This window comes from Pleurodeles waltl, chromosome 4_2 (genome assembly GCF_031143425.1).
Source record: "Pleurodeles waltl isolate 20211129_DDA chromosome 4_2, aPleWal1.hap1.20221129, whole genome shotgun sequence".
Taxonomy (NCBI): domain Eukaryota; kingdom Metazoa; phylum Chordata; class Amphibia; order Caudata; family Salamandridae; genus Pleurodeles; species Pleurodeles waltl.
The window spans coordinates 465,751,738-465,767,570 of NC_090443.1; the positions used below are offsets into that span (position 1 = coordinate 465,751,738).

The 15,833-nt window shown below is 52.9% G+C and overlaps 1 protein-coding gene across 1 annotated transcript in view; it reads left to right on the forward strand.

Annotated features, from left to right (window-relative positions):
* Nucleotides 1-15,833, forward strand: part of LOC138292914 (complement C3-like) — a 2,405,892-nt gene that overhangs the window by 1,956,115 nt on the left and 433,944 nt on the right. The window lies entirely within an intron of this gene.

The following is a 15,833-nucleotide window of genomic DNA, read 5'->3' on the forward strand; positions in this document are numbered from 1 at the left end:
CGAGGACCACTGTAGGCCCACTGGACTTTCACCAGCTACTACCTACAAAAGACTGCTGTCGTGGTCGAACCATCCATACTCTTTGGGATTTATATGTTGTTTTGTCTGTTTTGGTTCTCAAGCTGGTGACATAAAACACTTCTTTCTGAATTGCTCTTAAATCTTCTTGGCAGATGAATGAATCACAATACCACTGCTCAGGTTATGTAATGAAAAGGATGTTAGATTTTTTAACTATAAGACTTCTGCATGAATGGGAGTATCTTTTTTTATTATTTTATTTTAATTTTATTATTATTATGTCATCAACATTTTCAACAACTTTGCATGGGGTACAGTGCATCAAAAAGACGATCAGACAGTATATTTGGTAAGTATCCATCTCATCCCTGATGGGATAGGTGGGGCACACAACAATAAGGAGGGGTGGGGGGCAACGCATTAATTTATACAGTGTTCCCCAGAGTCCCACCACCACATGAGATAAAGGACGCATGTCCCAATATACAGTGCATCTCCTTGAGCCACAAGGTCAACAGTGCCGGTCTATCTTGATTATTCAATTTTTCCTCTGGGTTTCCTAATCCTTTGCATTTTGATTCTTCTCACCATTAATAGAATTGTCTGTCTTTCTTTTAGTAGGTCTGCATTCCCTAGATGCCCCATATTTTCTCAAATTTCTTCAGACATCCCCTCCCCTTATCTATCTCTTTTTCCAGCATTTTACTGTGCACCATCTCAATTTCCCATTTATCAAATGGAGGAGGAGATCTGTCCCCCCATTTGTTCGCTATGTCCCTCATTGTGATCATGCACTCCATATTGATCAGCATTTTCTGACTCATGGTAAGGTAAGTGGGTCCCCAGTTCCCAAAAGCTGCTGGGGGCGTGGCCAAGATGGCAGCTGAGACAGACGCTTAGAAACCAGCTCCGCCTCAGGCCTGTGAATAATCCTGCCAGATATCGCCAATCCACCAGCCACACACAATTGAACAGTGGTGGAACCGAAGTAGAGGTCATTTGGACCACTCGAGGACTGAAATTATGCCCCGGGGCCGTTGACCTGGGCGGGCGGCGTATGCGGCCCATGTGAAGGCAGGAGCCCTACGAACTGAGGCTGAACGGACGGTGGACGCAAGGGAGGATCAGAGAGGCGCTGCAGCGACCTGCGGTCTAGTGGCATCCCACTGGTGGGGGAGAGAGGATGCGGCCTAGACCGGCGACAAAAATTGAGACTCCACTACTATATTGCAGGGCCACTTGAGCCTTATACCAGAGTGCTTTGTCAGCTGGTGGGGGCTGCCCCTAGAGACGGGGTCTGCCTCGCGCCCAGTGGCTGCATCGTGGGAGCGGCGAAAAGCAGACTGAGACACGCAGCGTGGGGGCTCTCGACTGGGACCTCGCAAAACCGCAACCTAAATATAGGAGGTACCAATTGTTGCTGGACTTGCTCTTCGCACCGCGGTGTTGTCCTCCATGTGGCGGCGATTGGAAGTGGCATGGTATGTCTTCTGAGGCGCCGGCCCCGGGTAATCACATTCACTGACGTCGCAGCGGCTGGCATAGGTGGTAGAACTTGTCGGTGAGACTGGCGGCTATGAACTGGAGCTGTGCAGGGGAAATAGAGTGGGTGCATGAAAGAGGAGAACGCCCGGGGCTCTGGAGGGCACCTTTCACTATTCCTAATCCTATTTTAGGTAATGTGCTGTTAGGCCCTGCTGTTTGGTGTGTGCTCCACTAGAACTCTTGATCCTACTGTGGGGTCTGATAAGGACGAACTGGGCCTGGGGGGGTAACGGTTTCTTGGTCGTGCCGGTGAGTGAAATTGGGCAGAACTGGGAGGTGCCTCTCCTATTGCTGCAGCCGTGACTCTGACTTTCGCACAACACTGCACGGGGGTAGTGCGAGACATATTGCACAACCAGGGAGAACAACTGGAATCATACCTACAATAGGTGCAGCGATTGCCATTTCCGCGGCATAACTGCTGCGAAGGCTGGGCAACAGTTAAAGATCGCCTACACAAACGCAAGTGTGCATTGTGAGAAAGGAATGATGCGGAAAAAATACCAAATCCCTATAGAGGTGTGAGCAAGAAGCTCATTTTGATACGCCACTGAGAACATTGGCTCCAATGACCCTACAAACTTTGGAAACCACCCTGCAAACACATCTGGGACAATTTGAGAGGGTATTGCAGGCCATAATGGATACCAGGCTGTCTCTGGAGAAGAGAATAGACTCCATTTCTCAGGATGTCAATTTGATCAGAGCTGATCATCGTACCCTGACGGATAGGGTAGCAGTGACGGAATACAGCTTACAAGTCATGGACCAGACTGTCTCAGAACTGAAGAAACAAGTGAAGAGGCTAGATTTGGAAGAGAAAACTCTACAACATTGAGCGGAAGACGCTGTGGGGGGGAACCCACACTCATCTGGGAAAGTGTTCTTACTATTCTTACAACCTCAAGATGTGGATTATTGCCTGTGTGGATGTGGGTCAATGCGGATCAGTAGGAGTCAGTGGGTCCTCTGGTTAGGATCTAAAGAGACGACAAAACTCTCAGTCTGTTCACTAACAGTGTGTCACTCATGCTAAATCGGCATATGTTTTATGTCTCAGATGGGGCTGTGGATGGCTTTGTCTTGGCTACTATTTAGCCTTAATATGGGGCCATGGCGCAGACTCCCAATGAAAACTACCACGCCCTCCTGGATGGTTTCCACATGGACAGCCCTTATATGCCATTGTTGGATGCTTTTTCTTTTGTTATTACTATGGGTGATTAGAGGTGTGCCCAAGTGCCACCAGTTTCGGGGTTTAAGGTTACTTGGGGGAGGGATGGGGGTTGTATATTGTATATTTCAATGAGTCACACTACATTCCAATGCAATGGTCACACATGCACGCTATACAAATTCACAGACACATACCCTCCCCCACTGTTGGGAATATGTCACGACATACATCACTAAAGCATCTTAAAAACCATGGGTACTCATAAACCGAATACTGTACAGGAATATATCATCCTAACATGGAATGTACAGGGGTGGCTGTGCCTGCTGAGACAGCGTATTTACACTTCCCTTAAACGTCACAGGGTTCACTTTGCTATTCTGCAGGAAACACACTTGCTAGACAATGACTTGCAGACATTAGGAAGTGTTGGCGGGGTCAGATATATGACACCTCTTCCTCTGCATATGCGAGGGGGGTATTAATATGGATAGCCCCTGGGGTACCTTATGTGCAGCACACACAGAGGGCGGACATGGGGGGACGGCATGTTGTATTGGGAGGACAATCGCATGGCAAACCATTAACTATTGTGGGGGTTTATGCTCCCAATTGTGCACAGGGTGAATTCTTCAAGACATTTACCCCTGTCCTGCTGACCGACCCTATGGTTCTTACTATCTGGGAAGGGACTTTAATTGTGACCCTGATGTGTTATTGGGCCGTTCATTCCCACCTGTAGAGGGAGCAATGAGCAGCCGAAATTCTAACTTACTGACTGTCTGGGCTAAGGATAATGGGTTGCATAATATGTGGTGCAAGGGTCATCCGACACATAGGGGGTACTCCTTTTATTCCTCGATACATGATATCCACACCAGAATAGACTTGATCTGGGGAACACCCTCTATGTGCTCTATAATAGTACCTTCAAATTATCTTGCTAGGATGATCTATGATCATTCCTCGGTGCTGATAACTATACAATGGGGGAGACTGCACTCCACTATACCCACCTGGTGACTGCAGAGTGAGGCACTACTGGACACACCATTTAGAGAGGAATTAGCCAATTGTATTATACAATACTTGATACTAAATACAGGGTCTACCACAACGAGGGCCACGGAGTGGGATGCTCATAAGGTGGTGGTAAGGGGTCACTGTCTGTCGTCCTTGTGGGGGGTGCGTTGTTCCTTACAAAAGGAAGTTATCACATTGGAAAAGGACATGCGTGAACTGGAAATAGCAATCGCACATCACAAAGCACCATTTGAGCCCCTTCGTGATAAATGCAAGTTATATGATGAGGCGGATCAGCACCTCCGCCGACAAGATTACAATTATCACCTAACACGAATACACGCAGAGGCCGACCGCTCTGGTCGGCTTCTGGCATGGTTACTTCATGAGGAGCGGCAACACGCCCCAATAGGGGCCATACAATTGGCGGATGGGACAATGGCTTCCTCCCAGGATGCCATCAATGATGCCTTCAGAGAATATTACACAATATTATATCAGACGCAATTGACATGCGATATGCAACAGTTGGAGCTATTCCTCCGTGAGACACCCCTTGAAAAGCTTTCCACACAAGAAGCACTTGAAGAGCCCTTGAGACTAGAGGAAATTAATGTAGCCACAGCACAAATAGCCTGCAATAAAACACCTGGTAGAGATGGTTTACCGATAGAATATTATACTACCTACTCAACACATCTCTCCCGCCCCTTACTATCTGTGTTTGAAGAAGCACAGACTCGAAGGCTGCTTCCAGCATCCCAAAGAGAGGCACTAATAGTGAAACTCCCCAAACCTGGTCGCAAACCCACAGACATAAAATTGTATAGGCCATTATCCCTCCTCAACTTCAGCTGTAAAGTCTTGGGCAAAGTGCTAGCAAACAGACTTACCCCTATCATTCATCCCTTGGTACATGAAGACCAAAATGGTTTTATACCAAATCAAAATACGTTCCTGAATATGCGAAGATTATTAAATATTCTCAGTGACACTCCATCTGGGGCATATGGCAATGTGGCTGTGTCTCTATGCATAGAGAATGCATTTGATACTTTAAGCTGGGACTTCCTGTTTGCCACACTGAAGCATATGGTATATGGGATTTGGTCAGGGATTTGTGCGATGGAGGCAGACTTTATATACGCTGATCCAACTGCTAGGGTGAAGACGGGAGGATTGATTTCTGAGAGCTTTCCAATTGTAATAGGGACTAGACAGGGCTGCCCATTATCACCCCTTCTGTTCGCTATCGCAATGGGATCTCTTGCTGCTCAGTTACGCATGAGAGCCTCACAGTGGGGGATTCTCAGGATGGGGACATATCACATAGTGTCGGTCTATGTGGATGATGCATTGATTTACTTGGAAGAAGGGAGAAATACGCTACCCGATGTGATGGCATTACTGGACACCTATGGAGCAGTGTCAGGCCTCCGGCTTAACTGGTCCAATCCCTAGTTAAACTTCCAACAGCTGCCAGGGAGGCACTCCCTCCGTATCAACTGAAATGGTGCTTAGGCACCTTCAAATACCTGGGTATACAAATATATCATAAGGTAGATGATCTGAGGGACGGTAGCCTAGGACGCACGCTTTGCTCTATGAAAGGATCACTCTAGTTCTGGAGTTCACTGCCTCTCGCTCCCTTGGGCAGGGTGGCAATACCGAATATGCTGATTCTACCAAGACTTTTCTACTACTTTGCAGCATTGCCCATAATTGGCCCCAAGAGTTTCTTTCGTGACCTCAATGCTTACTACTGGGGCTCATCTGGGGACTAGATAGACACTGAGTTGCACTTACAATCCTGCAACGCCCACTACAGAAGGGGAGTTTGGGTGCCCCGAACTTTAAACTCTACTACGCTGCAGAACAATTACAGTGACTGTTATATTGGTTAAGGATGCCTGAGAAACATCCTTATCCAATCCAGAGCATCATGGGTACGCACGTACCTGGAAGATGTCCCCTTGTATACATGGTCACTTGAACATACACCAAAACGCATAGGGAACAATCTTTTATTGACAGCAGCACACACCAACTGGCGAAGATATGTACAGGGCAGGTAATCTAATTCCCCATATTTGTCCCTCACCCCGATAGGCCAAATACCGGGAGGTACACAATAACTCCGATCTCACTCCACTACTCCCTGGATAGAGGCAGGGATGGAGACAGTGGGGGACTGCTTCGAGGATGGCGCCTTGATGTAATTCAAAGCTATTATGGATCTCACCTCGTTGGGAGCGGGACATTTTGGTGGTCATTACAACCCTGGCGGATGGTGTTAAAGCGGCAGTAAGACCGCCAACAGGACGGCGGTAAAAAAATTGAAATTACAACGCGTGGCGGAAACCGCCAACAAAGACAGCCACTTTAACAATCTGACCGCCATGGCGGTACAAACAAACAGCGCGGCGGTCACCACCAACAGACAGGCGGGAGACAATGTACCGCCCACACTATTGTGACAGGCCAATCCACCACCTTTTCCGGGGCGGATTCACTGCTGATAAAAACACAGTGGAAACAGGCATTTCGAAGGGAAAACGCTCACCTCTGCACACTCCACGAGGAACGACAACACCATGGAGCCGAAACTCCATATTCTTCCTGTGCTAGTCTTCCTGCTCCTGTACCAGGAGCACCAACGCCGGCGCCGAAGACCATGGGGAGTACTGCACCTACGATATAGGGGAGGGGGGAGGTAAAAAACAGGGACACACACAACACCCCAACCCCGACCCCCACCCTCACCCACTACAACACACACACCAATGCATATCCAAACATTACAGTAACACCCCCCAACCCCCCGGGAAGAATGCAAAGACACAAGGAAATGAGTGTAACCATTGTAATATATCAAAATAGAGTAAACAAATATATACATATATACACTATTAACAAAATATACACCATGAATAGTAGTACAGGTATTGCACCATTCATAGTCCGTGGACCACTGGGCCCAAAATGCATGGGCGAGGCCCACACAAGATACCCAAACATGACGGAGAGAACACTGCGGGGCATCAGATAGAAGTACAACAGGCACCTCAGGGGAAAGGGAAGGAGGGGCACCTCAGCCGGATGAGTGCACGACGCCAGATCCACCAGGCGGCTCCATGCCCATTAATGTAACCTGGGAGGTGCAAAGCCACAGTCTCTCAAGTCTCTCCAGTGGTTGGTTTGCCCACTGTACCATCCTGGGGAGTGCAAAGCCACAGTCTCTCAAGTCTCTCCAGTGGGTGGTTTGCCCACTGTACCATCCTGGGGAGTGCAAAGCCACAGTCTCTCAAGTCTCTCCAGTGGGTGGTTTGCCCACTGTACCATCCTGGGGAGTGCAAAGCCACAGTCTCTCAAGTGGATAACAGTCTCCACTTGGTTCTGGAGGGGGACTGGTGCCCAAAGTGTTTCATCCTGTGCAGGACAGACGGAGTAGATGCAAGTCTCCACTGGTTCTGGAGGGGGACTGGTGCCCAGAGTGCTTCATCCTGCCAAGGACAGATGGAGTGGATGCAAGTCTCCACTATTTCTGGAGGGGGACTGGTGCCCAGAGTGCTTCATCCTGCCAAGGACAGACGGAGTAGATGCAAGTCTCCACTGGTTCTGGAGGGGGACTGGTGTCCAGAGTGATTCATCCTGTGCAGGACAGATGGAGTGGATGCATGTCTCCACTGGTTCTGGAGGGGGACTGGAGCCCAGAGTGATTCATCCTGTGCAGGACAGATGGAGTGGATGCATGTCTCCACTGGTTCTGGAGGGGGACTGGTGCCCAGAGTGCTTCATCCTGTGCAGGACAGACGGAGTGGATGCATGTCTCCACTGCTTCTGGAGGGGGACTGGTGCCCAGAGTGCTTCATCCTGTGCAGGACAGATGGAGTGGATGCAAGTCTCCACTGGTTCTGGAGGGGGACTGGTGCCCAGAGTGCTTCATCCTGCCAAGGACAGACGGAGTGGATGCAAGTCTCCACTGGTTCTGGAGGGGGACTGGTGCCCAGAGTGCTTCATCCTGTGCAGGACAGATGGAGTGGATGCATGTCTCCACTGCTTCTGGAGGGGGACTGGTGCCCAGAGTGCTTCATCCTGTGCAGGACAGACGGAGCGGATGCAAGTCTCCACTGGTTCTGGAGGGGGACTGGTGCCCAGAGTGCTTCATCCTCTGCAGGACAGATGGAGCGGATGCATGTCTCCACTGGTTCTGGAGGGGGACTGGTGCCCAGAGTGCTTCATCCTGTGCAGGACAGACGGAGCGGATGCAAGTCTCCACTGGTTCTGGAGGGGGACTGGTGCCCAGAGTGCTTCATCCTGCCAAGGACAGACGGAGCATATGCAAGTCTCCACTAGTTCTGGAGGGGGACTGGTGCCCAGAGTGCTTCATCCTGCCAAGGACAGACGGAGCGGATGCAAGTCTCCACTCTTTCTGGAGGGGGACTGGTGCCCAGAGTGCTTCATCCTGTGCAGGACAAATTGAGCGGATGCATGTCTCCACTGGCTCTGGAGGGGGACTGGTGCCCAGAGTGCTTCATCCTGTGCAGGACAGACGGAGTGGATGCATGTCTCCACTGCTACTGGAGGGGGACTGGTGCCCAGAGTGCTTCATCCTGTGCAGGACAGACGGAGTGGATGCAGGTCTCCACTGGTTCTGGAGGGGGACTGGTGCCCAGAGTGCTTCATCCTGTGCAGGACAGACGGAGTGGATGCATGTCTCCACTGCTTCTGGAGGGGGACTTGTGCCCAGAGTGCTTCATCCTGTGCAGGACAGACGGAGTGGATGCAAGTCTCCACTGGTTCTGGAGGGGGACTGGTGCCCAGAGTGCTTCATCCTGTGCAGGACAGACGGAGCGGATGCAAGTCTCCACTAGTTCTGGAGGGGGACTGGTGCCCAGAGTGCTTCATCCTGTGCAGGACAGATGGGTGCATGTCTCCACTGGTTCTGGAGGGGGACTGGTGCCCAGAGTGCTTCATCCTCTGCAGGACAGACAGAGTGGATGCATGTCTCCACTGGTTCTGGAGGGGGCCTGGTGCCCAGAGTGCATCACTCACCCCGTGATGGTCCCTGTTGCGTCACTGCCCCTGCCGCTCATGGTCTAGCGGTGCTTGAGTTGGCGGTGCCTGCCCTGTTTAGCGGTGCTTGAGGTGGCGGTGCTTGCCCAGTTCAGCGGTGCTTGAGTTGGCGGTCCTTGCCCTGTTCAGCGGTGCTTGAGTTGACGGTCCTTGCCCTGTTCAGCGGTGCTTGACTTGGCGGTCCTTGCCCTGTTCAGCGGTGCTTGCCCTGTTCAGCGGTGCTTGACTTGGCAATCCTTGCACTGTTCAGCGGTGCTTGCCCTGTTCAGCGGTGCTTGCCCTTTTCAGCGGTGCTTGAGTTGGCGGTCCTTGCCCTGTTCAGCGGTGCTTGCCCTGTTCAGCGGTACTTGAGTTGGCAGTCCTTGCCCTGTTCAGCGGTGCTTGCCCTGTTCAGCAGTGCTTGACTTGGCGGTCCTTGCCCTGTTCAGCGGTGCTTGCCCTGTTCAGCGGTGCTTGAGTTGGCGGTCCCTGCCCTGTTCAGCGGTGCTTGACTTGGCGGTCCTTCATTGCCCAGCTGGGCTGTGGCTGGCGGGTCCCTCCTGGGCAGCTGGGCTGTGGCTGGCGGGCCCTCCTGGGCTGCTGGGCTATGGTTGGCGGTGCCCTCCTGGGCAGCTGGGCTGTGGCTGGCGGGGCCCTCCTGGGCAGCTGGGCTGTGGCTGGCGGGGTCCTCCTGGACAGCGACGATGGGGCTGGCGGTGGCGTCCTGGGCAGCGATGATGGGGCTGGCGGTGGCCTCCTGCCCAGAGGGGATGATGGCGGTCTTCTCCACCGTGCTGCTCCTCCCAGACTTTGCGGGTTTCTTCTGCCCCTTCCCCACCTTGGGAGGAGTCACAGCTGAGTCCACACTCCCCCTTGGACCCCTATGAGCGGCATGGGTGGCTGGAGTCTTCCCCCTCTCCCGCCGGGCACTGGCCAACTTCTGGTGCTTCACAGGGGGGGACTGGCTGTGCTCTGGCTCCGTTATACACTGGCTGGCTTGGTGGCCGGTGAACTCCACATACCTGTGACAACAGGCACCACTGGTCCCGGAGATTTTATGGCTGAGGTGCTAGTACGGGACCTATAAGTTGGACGGGGGGTGGGAGGCTGAAATAGATTAAGGGTGGACAGGAAAAGTTGTTTGGGGACACTGGGAGGGGGAGCTGGAGGGGGTTTGGGAGTGGAGGAAGAGGTGGTGGTTGTAGGAGGTTTAACTTTTGTGGCTTTGGGTGCAGGTGCATGCGCTGGAGGCTGTCGTGAGGTGGATGTATGTTGGGTGGGTGTGTCCCTGTGTTTGTGTATCTTGGGAGGGGGTATCACAGACACACTGGGAGAGGACACAGGGGACGTGTGTATGGTAGTGGGGGTGGTGACTGCACGTGAGCGGGGTGTGCTGGTGGGTGTGCTGGTGCTGTACGTAGTGGCTGTAGTGGTAGTGCATGCAGGTGTGAGTGTAGACGAGACTGGGAGGGAGGAGGGAGACAAGGAGGAGGGGGACACAGTTGAGGCAGTGGATGTTGGTGTGTCTGTATGTGTGTGCATGAGTGCCTGTGGGATGTGTGGTGCTTATGTTTGCCTCAGCTTCCCTTGTGTGGTGAGGTGTGTGCAGGCTGGTCTGATAGTGTGCTTGGGATAGGCAGAGGTACAGGGGATTGGGTCTGGGTTGAGGAAGTTGGAGGGGGGAGGCTAGACACAGGGACAATGGCTGCCATCAGTGCTGAGGCCAGAGTTTGAAAGGTTCGATGAAGGGCAGCCTGACCAGAATGAATGCCCTCCAGGAATGCATTGGTTTGTTGCAACTCCCTTTCTACACCCTGGATGGCATTCAAAACGGTAGACTACCCAACAGTGAGTGACCTGAGGAGGTCAATGGCCTCCTCACTGAGGGCAGCAGAGGTGACAGGGGCAGGGGCTGAGGTGCCTGGGGCGAAGGTGATGCCCACCCTCCTGGGTGAGCGGGCACAGGGCACACGCTGAGGGGCTGCTGGGAGGGCGGTGCTGGTAGGGGGGTGGTGGCTGTACCTGTAGTAGTGGGGGGCACAGATGTTGCCGCCACCACAAGGGAGCTCCCATCGGAGGACGAGTCTGTGTCGCTGGTTTCAGCACCTGTCACCACCGTGGTGCTCCCCTCGCCCTCCGTCCCACTGGTGTATTCAGAGTCCGTAGTGTGGCCCTCCATGGCCATGTGGGACGCAGCTCCCTCATGCTCTGGTGCCACTGCTCCTCCGCCTGATGATGCTAATGCACACAAGAACAGGGAGACCGCAAAAAAGGGGGGGGAACAGAAGAAAGACAGGTTGAGTGCATGGCTTACCGCTACCGTTGGCGGACAAGACAGACACAGCAGCCCCCTGCACTACGTCGCGCTGTTGGGCTATACAGTGCAATTCCTGGGAAATGGCCTACAAGGCTATGGACGACATCTGCACACATAGATGACACAGGTGCATGAATACCTGTACTTGGCACTCTTCAGAGGTGGGGTGAGGGGCCACAGGGCCATGCCTTACGAAGGGGCCTAGCCTACGGAACTCGCCCTGGCCTAGGGAAACCCACAACCCTCCTCCCCCACCCAGATCCCTCCACTGCGCGCAAAGTCAGCTGAATGAGAGTGTACTCACCCCCTTGTGTCTGCTGTGATGCCCTCAAGCACCCATCCAACTCCGGGTAGGCCACCGCCAGGATCCAGAACATCAGGGGGGGTCATGGTTCGACGGGCACCCCTCCCACGTTGGGAGGCCATCCCCAGCTGAGCCTCCGCCGTCTTCTTGCTCCGGCGACGAATGTCCTCCCATCTCTTCCGGCAGTGGGTGCTCCCTCTGTGGTGGACCCCCAGGGTCCGGACATCCTTGGCGATGGCACGCCAAATATCCTTCTTCTGGTGGGAGCTTACCTACATGAAATGTACAGGGGAAGAAGAGAAGTCATTATCAACTGCGCCGTCAAAGTGAGTGGCCTCCATCCCCACCCTTGCCATGTGGCACATGCACCCACCGTCTTTCATGCCCTCAGAACTCTGCCCCCTTCCTTCTTACAACCAGCCCTCTCCACACAGGCATAGCCCATACAACATGTCCCCTGTGTACTTACCTGTTGGTCTCGAGGACCATAGAGTAGCGTGTACTGGGGGAGGACCCCGTCGACGAGCTTCTCCAACTCCTCCGATGTGAAGGCAGGTGCCCTTTCCCCAGATGCACGAGCCATTGTCTCTTCCAGACCGAGGTAACAGCAGCACTTGCAGTGTAGGTCCTCTCCTGTCGAAAATCAGGTATTGAGTGATTCAACAGCTAGAAAATGGCGGTCACGTCCGCGGCGGTGCATACCATCACCGCCGGCGTACATCGTCATTGGCTCCTGGGACCCATAGGGTCCAATGTTAACCAATGCAGCATTGCACCGCGGTCTTCGACTGCCTACCGTGACGGTGTACAACGCCAGTGCAATTACCTCACATCCCATTGTCCCACTTTAGAGGTCAGGCAGCCACCATTTCAGGGGCCCACATGGCCTAATTACCAACTGCGTCACACATACCTAGGCCTACTCTCAACACACATACAGGCCAGATTTTGTGTATGAATCGTGTTCTGTGTAGACTGTGGGTACATGCCTCTGATTTGTTTGACTCTCTGGTCGCTGTTGTCCTTCATAGGCACCGTCCGCTGGGACATGTGAGGAGATGGCGGAATCCTCCGGTGTACCGACTGCTGGTGGACCTGTCGACAATGGAGGAAAGAAATCTGATAATCACCTACAGGTTTGACCGTGCAACAATCCAGGAACTGTGTACCCAGTTGGAGCCGTCCCACCGGAATCCCCCCTCAAGTGCAGATGCTATCAGTGCTCCATTTCCTTGCAAGTGGGTCTTTTCAAACAACTGTGGCCATGGCATCAGGGATGTCCCAGCCTATGTTTTCCAACGTATTGTCCAGAGTGTTGTCTGCCCTTCTGAAGCACATGCAGAGCTACATCGTTTTCCCTCAGGTGGAGGATTTGCCTACAGTGAAAGGTGACTTCTATGCCCTTGGACATATCCCCAACATCATAGGTGCCATTGATGGGACACATGTGGCTTTGGTCCCCCCCCACAGGAGTGAACAGGTGTACAGGAACCGGAAGAGTTATCATTCCATGAATGTACAGATGGTATGTTTGGCAGACCAGTACATCTCCCATGTGAATGCCATGTTCCCTGGCTTAGTGCATGATGCCTACATCATACGGAATAGCAGCATCCCTTATGTGATGTGTCAACTCTAGAGGCACCGTGTGTGGCTGTTAGGTGACTCTGGTTACCCCAACCTGTCATGGCTACTGACCCCAGTGAGGACAAGGGCAGAGGAACACTACAATGAGGCCCATGGGCGGACTAGGAGGGTGATCGAGCGGACCTTCGGCCTCCTGAAGGCCAGGTTCCACTGCCTCCATATGACAGGTGGATCCCTATTCTACTCACCAAAGAAGGTGTGCCAGATCATCGTGGCTGGCTGTATGCTTCATAACTTGGCTGTGCGACGACAGGTGCCTTTTCTGCAGGAGGATGGTCCAGATGGCGGTGATGTGGCAGCTGTGGAGCCTGTGGACAGTGATGAGGAGGAAGCAGAGGAAGATGACATTGACAACAGGGACTCAGTCATCCAGCAATATTTCCAGTGAAGCACAGGTGAGAATACATTCCTGCCTACTACAAGTCCTTTTACACTTCTACCTCTATCATGTCTGTCGATTTCACCCAGTGTATGGTCACTGAGTTGTCACTTTCCCTTACGGTTTCACAGGTGTGGGTCCCAACGTGTGTCATCTGCTTAGATTCCTCAGGGACTAGAGCTGTGTGACATAGGTATGTTGACATTACTATTTTCTGGAAATGTTGGCACTGTAATTGCAAATACACTATTTCAAAATCACAGACAGACTCCAGATCTTTTGGTGCTTGAGGTGTGTTTATTTACATACAAAATATCGGAGGGGGAAGTTAAATGGTGAGGGGTGATGGCGGAGGAGTGTCCATGGCAGAGTCCAGTCTATTTGTCTCATAGGTGCATTGCCCATATGGGTATAGGAAGTGGAACTGGGGCAGTTTCAATATGGACAGGGTGACAAAGTGGGACAGTGGGTTGACAATCAGGGTGGTCTCATTTCTTGGCGGGGGTCTTGGCATCGTGCTCTGTCTTGTTCCTGGATCTCAGGGACCCCTTGCGGGGTGGTTCTCTATCTGCAGGGGGTGGGGTGCTGGTGTGGTGGTCCTGTGGCGGTGCCTCCTGTCCACTAGCGCCGGCGGGGGTGGTGGGCAGTTCATCGTCCATGCTAGTGTCAGGGGCCCCTTGGAGTGCCACAGTGTCCCTCCTGGTGTTGAGTATTTCCTTCAGCACCACTACGATGGTGCCCAGGGTGGAGCTGATGGTTCTGAGGTCCTCCCTGAACCCCAAATACTGTGCCTCCTGTATGCGCTGGGTCTCCTGAAACTTGGACAGGACCGTTACCATCGTCTCCTGGGAGTTGTGGTATGCTCCCATGATGGAGGAGAGGGCCTCGTGGAGAGTGGGTTCCCTTGGTCCATTCCACCCCCTGTCGCACAGCAGCCCTTCCAGTTCCCCTGTGTTCCTGGGCCTCCGTCCCCTGGACCGTGTGCCCACTACCACTGCCCCCAGGTCCCTGTTGTTGTTGGGGTCGTGGGTTATCCTGGGTTCCCTGTAGTGGTGGACACACAGCTGATTGACGTGTCCTGGGGACGGAGGTATGGGCCCGCTGAGTGGGTGCTGTGCTGGTGTTACCAGAGGGTGGAAGGTCTGTGGTGGCCTGTGCCTATGTGAGGGGAACCAACTGTCCTGAGGCCCACAATGGTCCGGGCTGGTCATCTAGATCCAGTTGGACCTAGCTGCTGTCATCACTGTGGGCCTCTTCTGTGGGTGGGGTGGAGATGTCTGGACCCTCCTGTCCGGTGGCGTTGGGTAGTGGTCCTGCAGGGGTGGAAAACACATGATTATTGCATCTGTGTGTGTCATGGTGTGCAATGGGTGGGTGAGCGTGTACCCCAGTGCTTGCAACCTGTGTGGGGGCTTGTGTGATGATGGTTTAGGGGGGTGTATGGGTATGTGCAGTGGGCATGCTTTAGTGATGGGTGTCCATGCGTTGGTGTTGTAAGCAGTGCTTGGTGTTGGGATGTGTGGTTTGTGATATTGGTACATTTGTGAGGAGTTGGAGTGATAGGGGAGGGGGCGAGGGTGGGGGTATGTGATAGCATGCAGGTAGGGTGGGGGATATGGTAGTTAAAGGTTTGACTTACCGGAGTCCATTCCTCTAACGACTCCTGCGAGGCCCTCAGGAAGCAGAATCGCCAAGACCTGCTCCTCCCATGTTGTTAGTTGTGGGTGAGGAGGTGGGGGTCTGCCGCCAGTCCGCTGAACCGCCTGGTGGTTTCTTGAGACCACGGAACGCACCTTCCCCATAGGTCGTTCCACCTCTTCCTGATGTCGTCCCGATTTCTTGGGTGTTGTCCCACTGCGTTGACCCTGTCGACTATTCTTCGCCATAGCTCCATCTTCCTTGCAATTGAGGTGTGCTGCACCTGTGCTCCAAATAGCTGTGGCTCTACCCGGACGATTTCCTCCACCATGACCCTAAGCTCCTCCTCCGAAAACCTGGGGTGTCTTTGCCATGCCATGGGGTGGTGTAGGTGATGTGTGGGGTGGTGTGTGTGGTGATAAGTGTGGTGATATGTATTGGTGTGTGGTGTTTTGTGCGTGGAAGTTGTGTGGGTGATGGTGTTGAGTGCCTGTGGATGCAAGTTGGTGGACGGTGGTGTCTCTCTCTGGCCTTCTTTCGGAATTTTTTGTCGTGGGGGTTTGTGGGTGATGTGGGTGTGTGTTTTATATTGTAATGGGTGTGTGGGAGTGGTGTGTGTATGTGTATCAGATGTGTGTATTTCGAATTGTCCAATGTGGCGGTGTTTTGTAGAAGTGTGTGTATTTTGAGCGTGGCGGTGTGTACTGCCAATGGAATACCGCGGTTA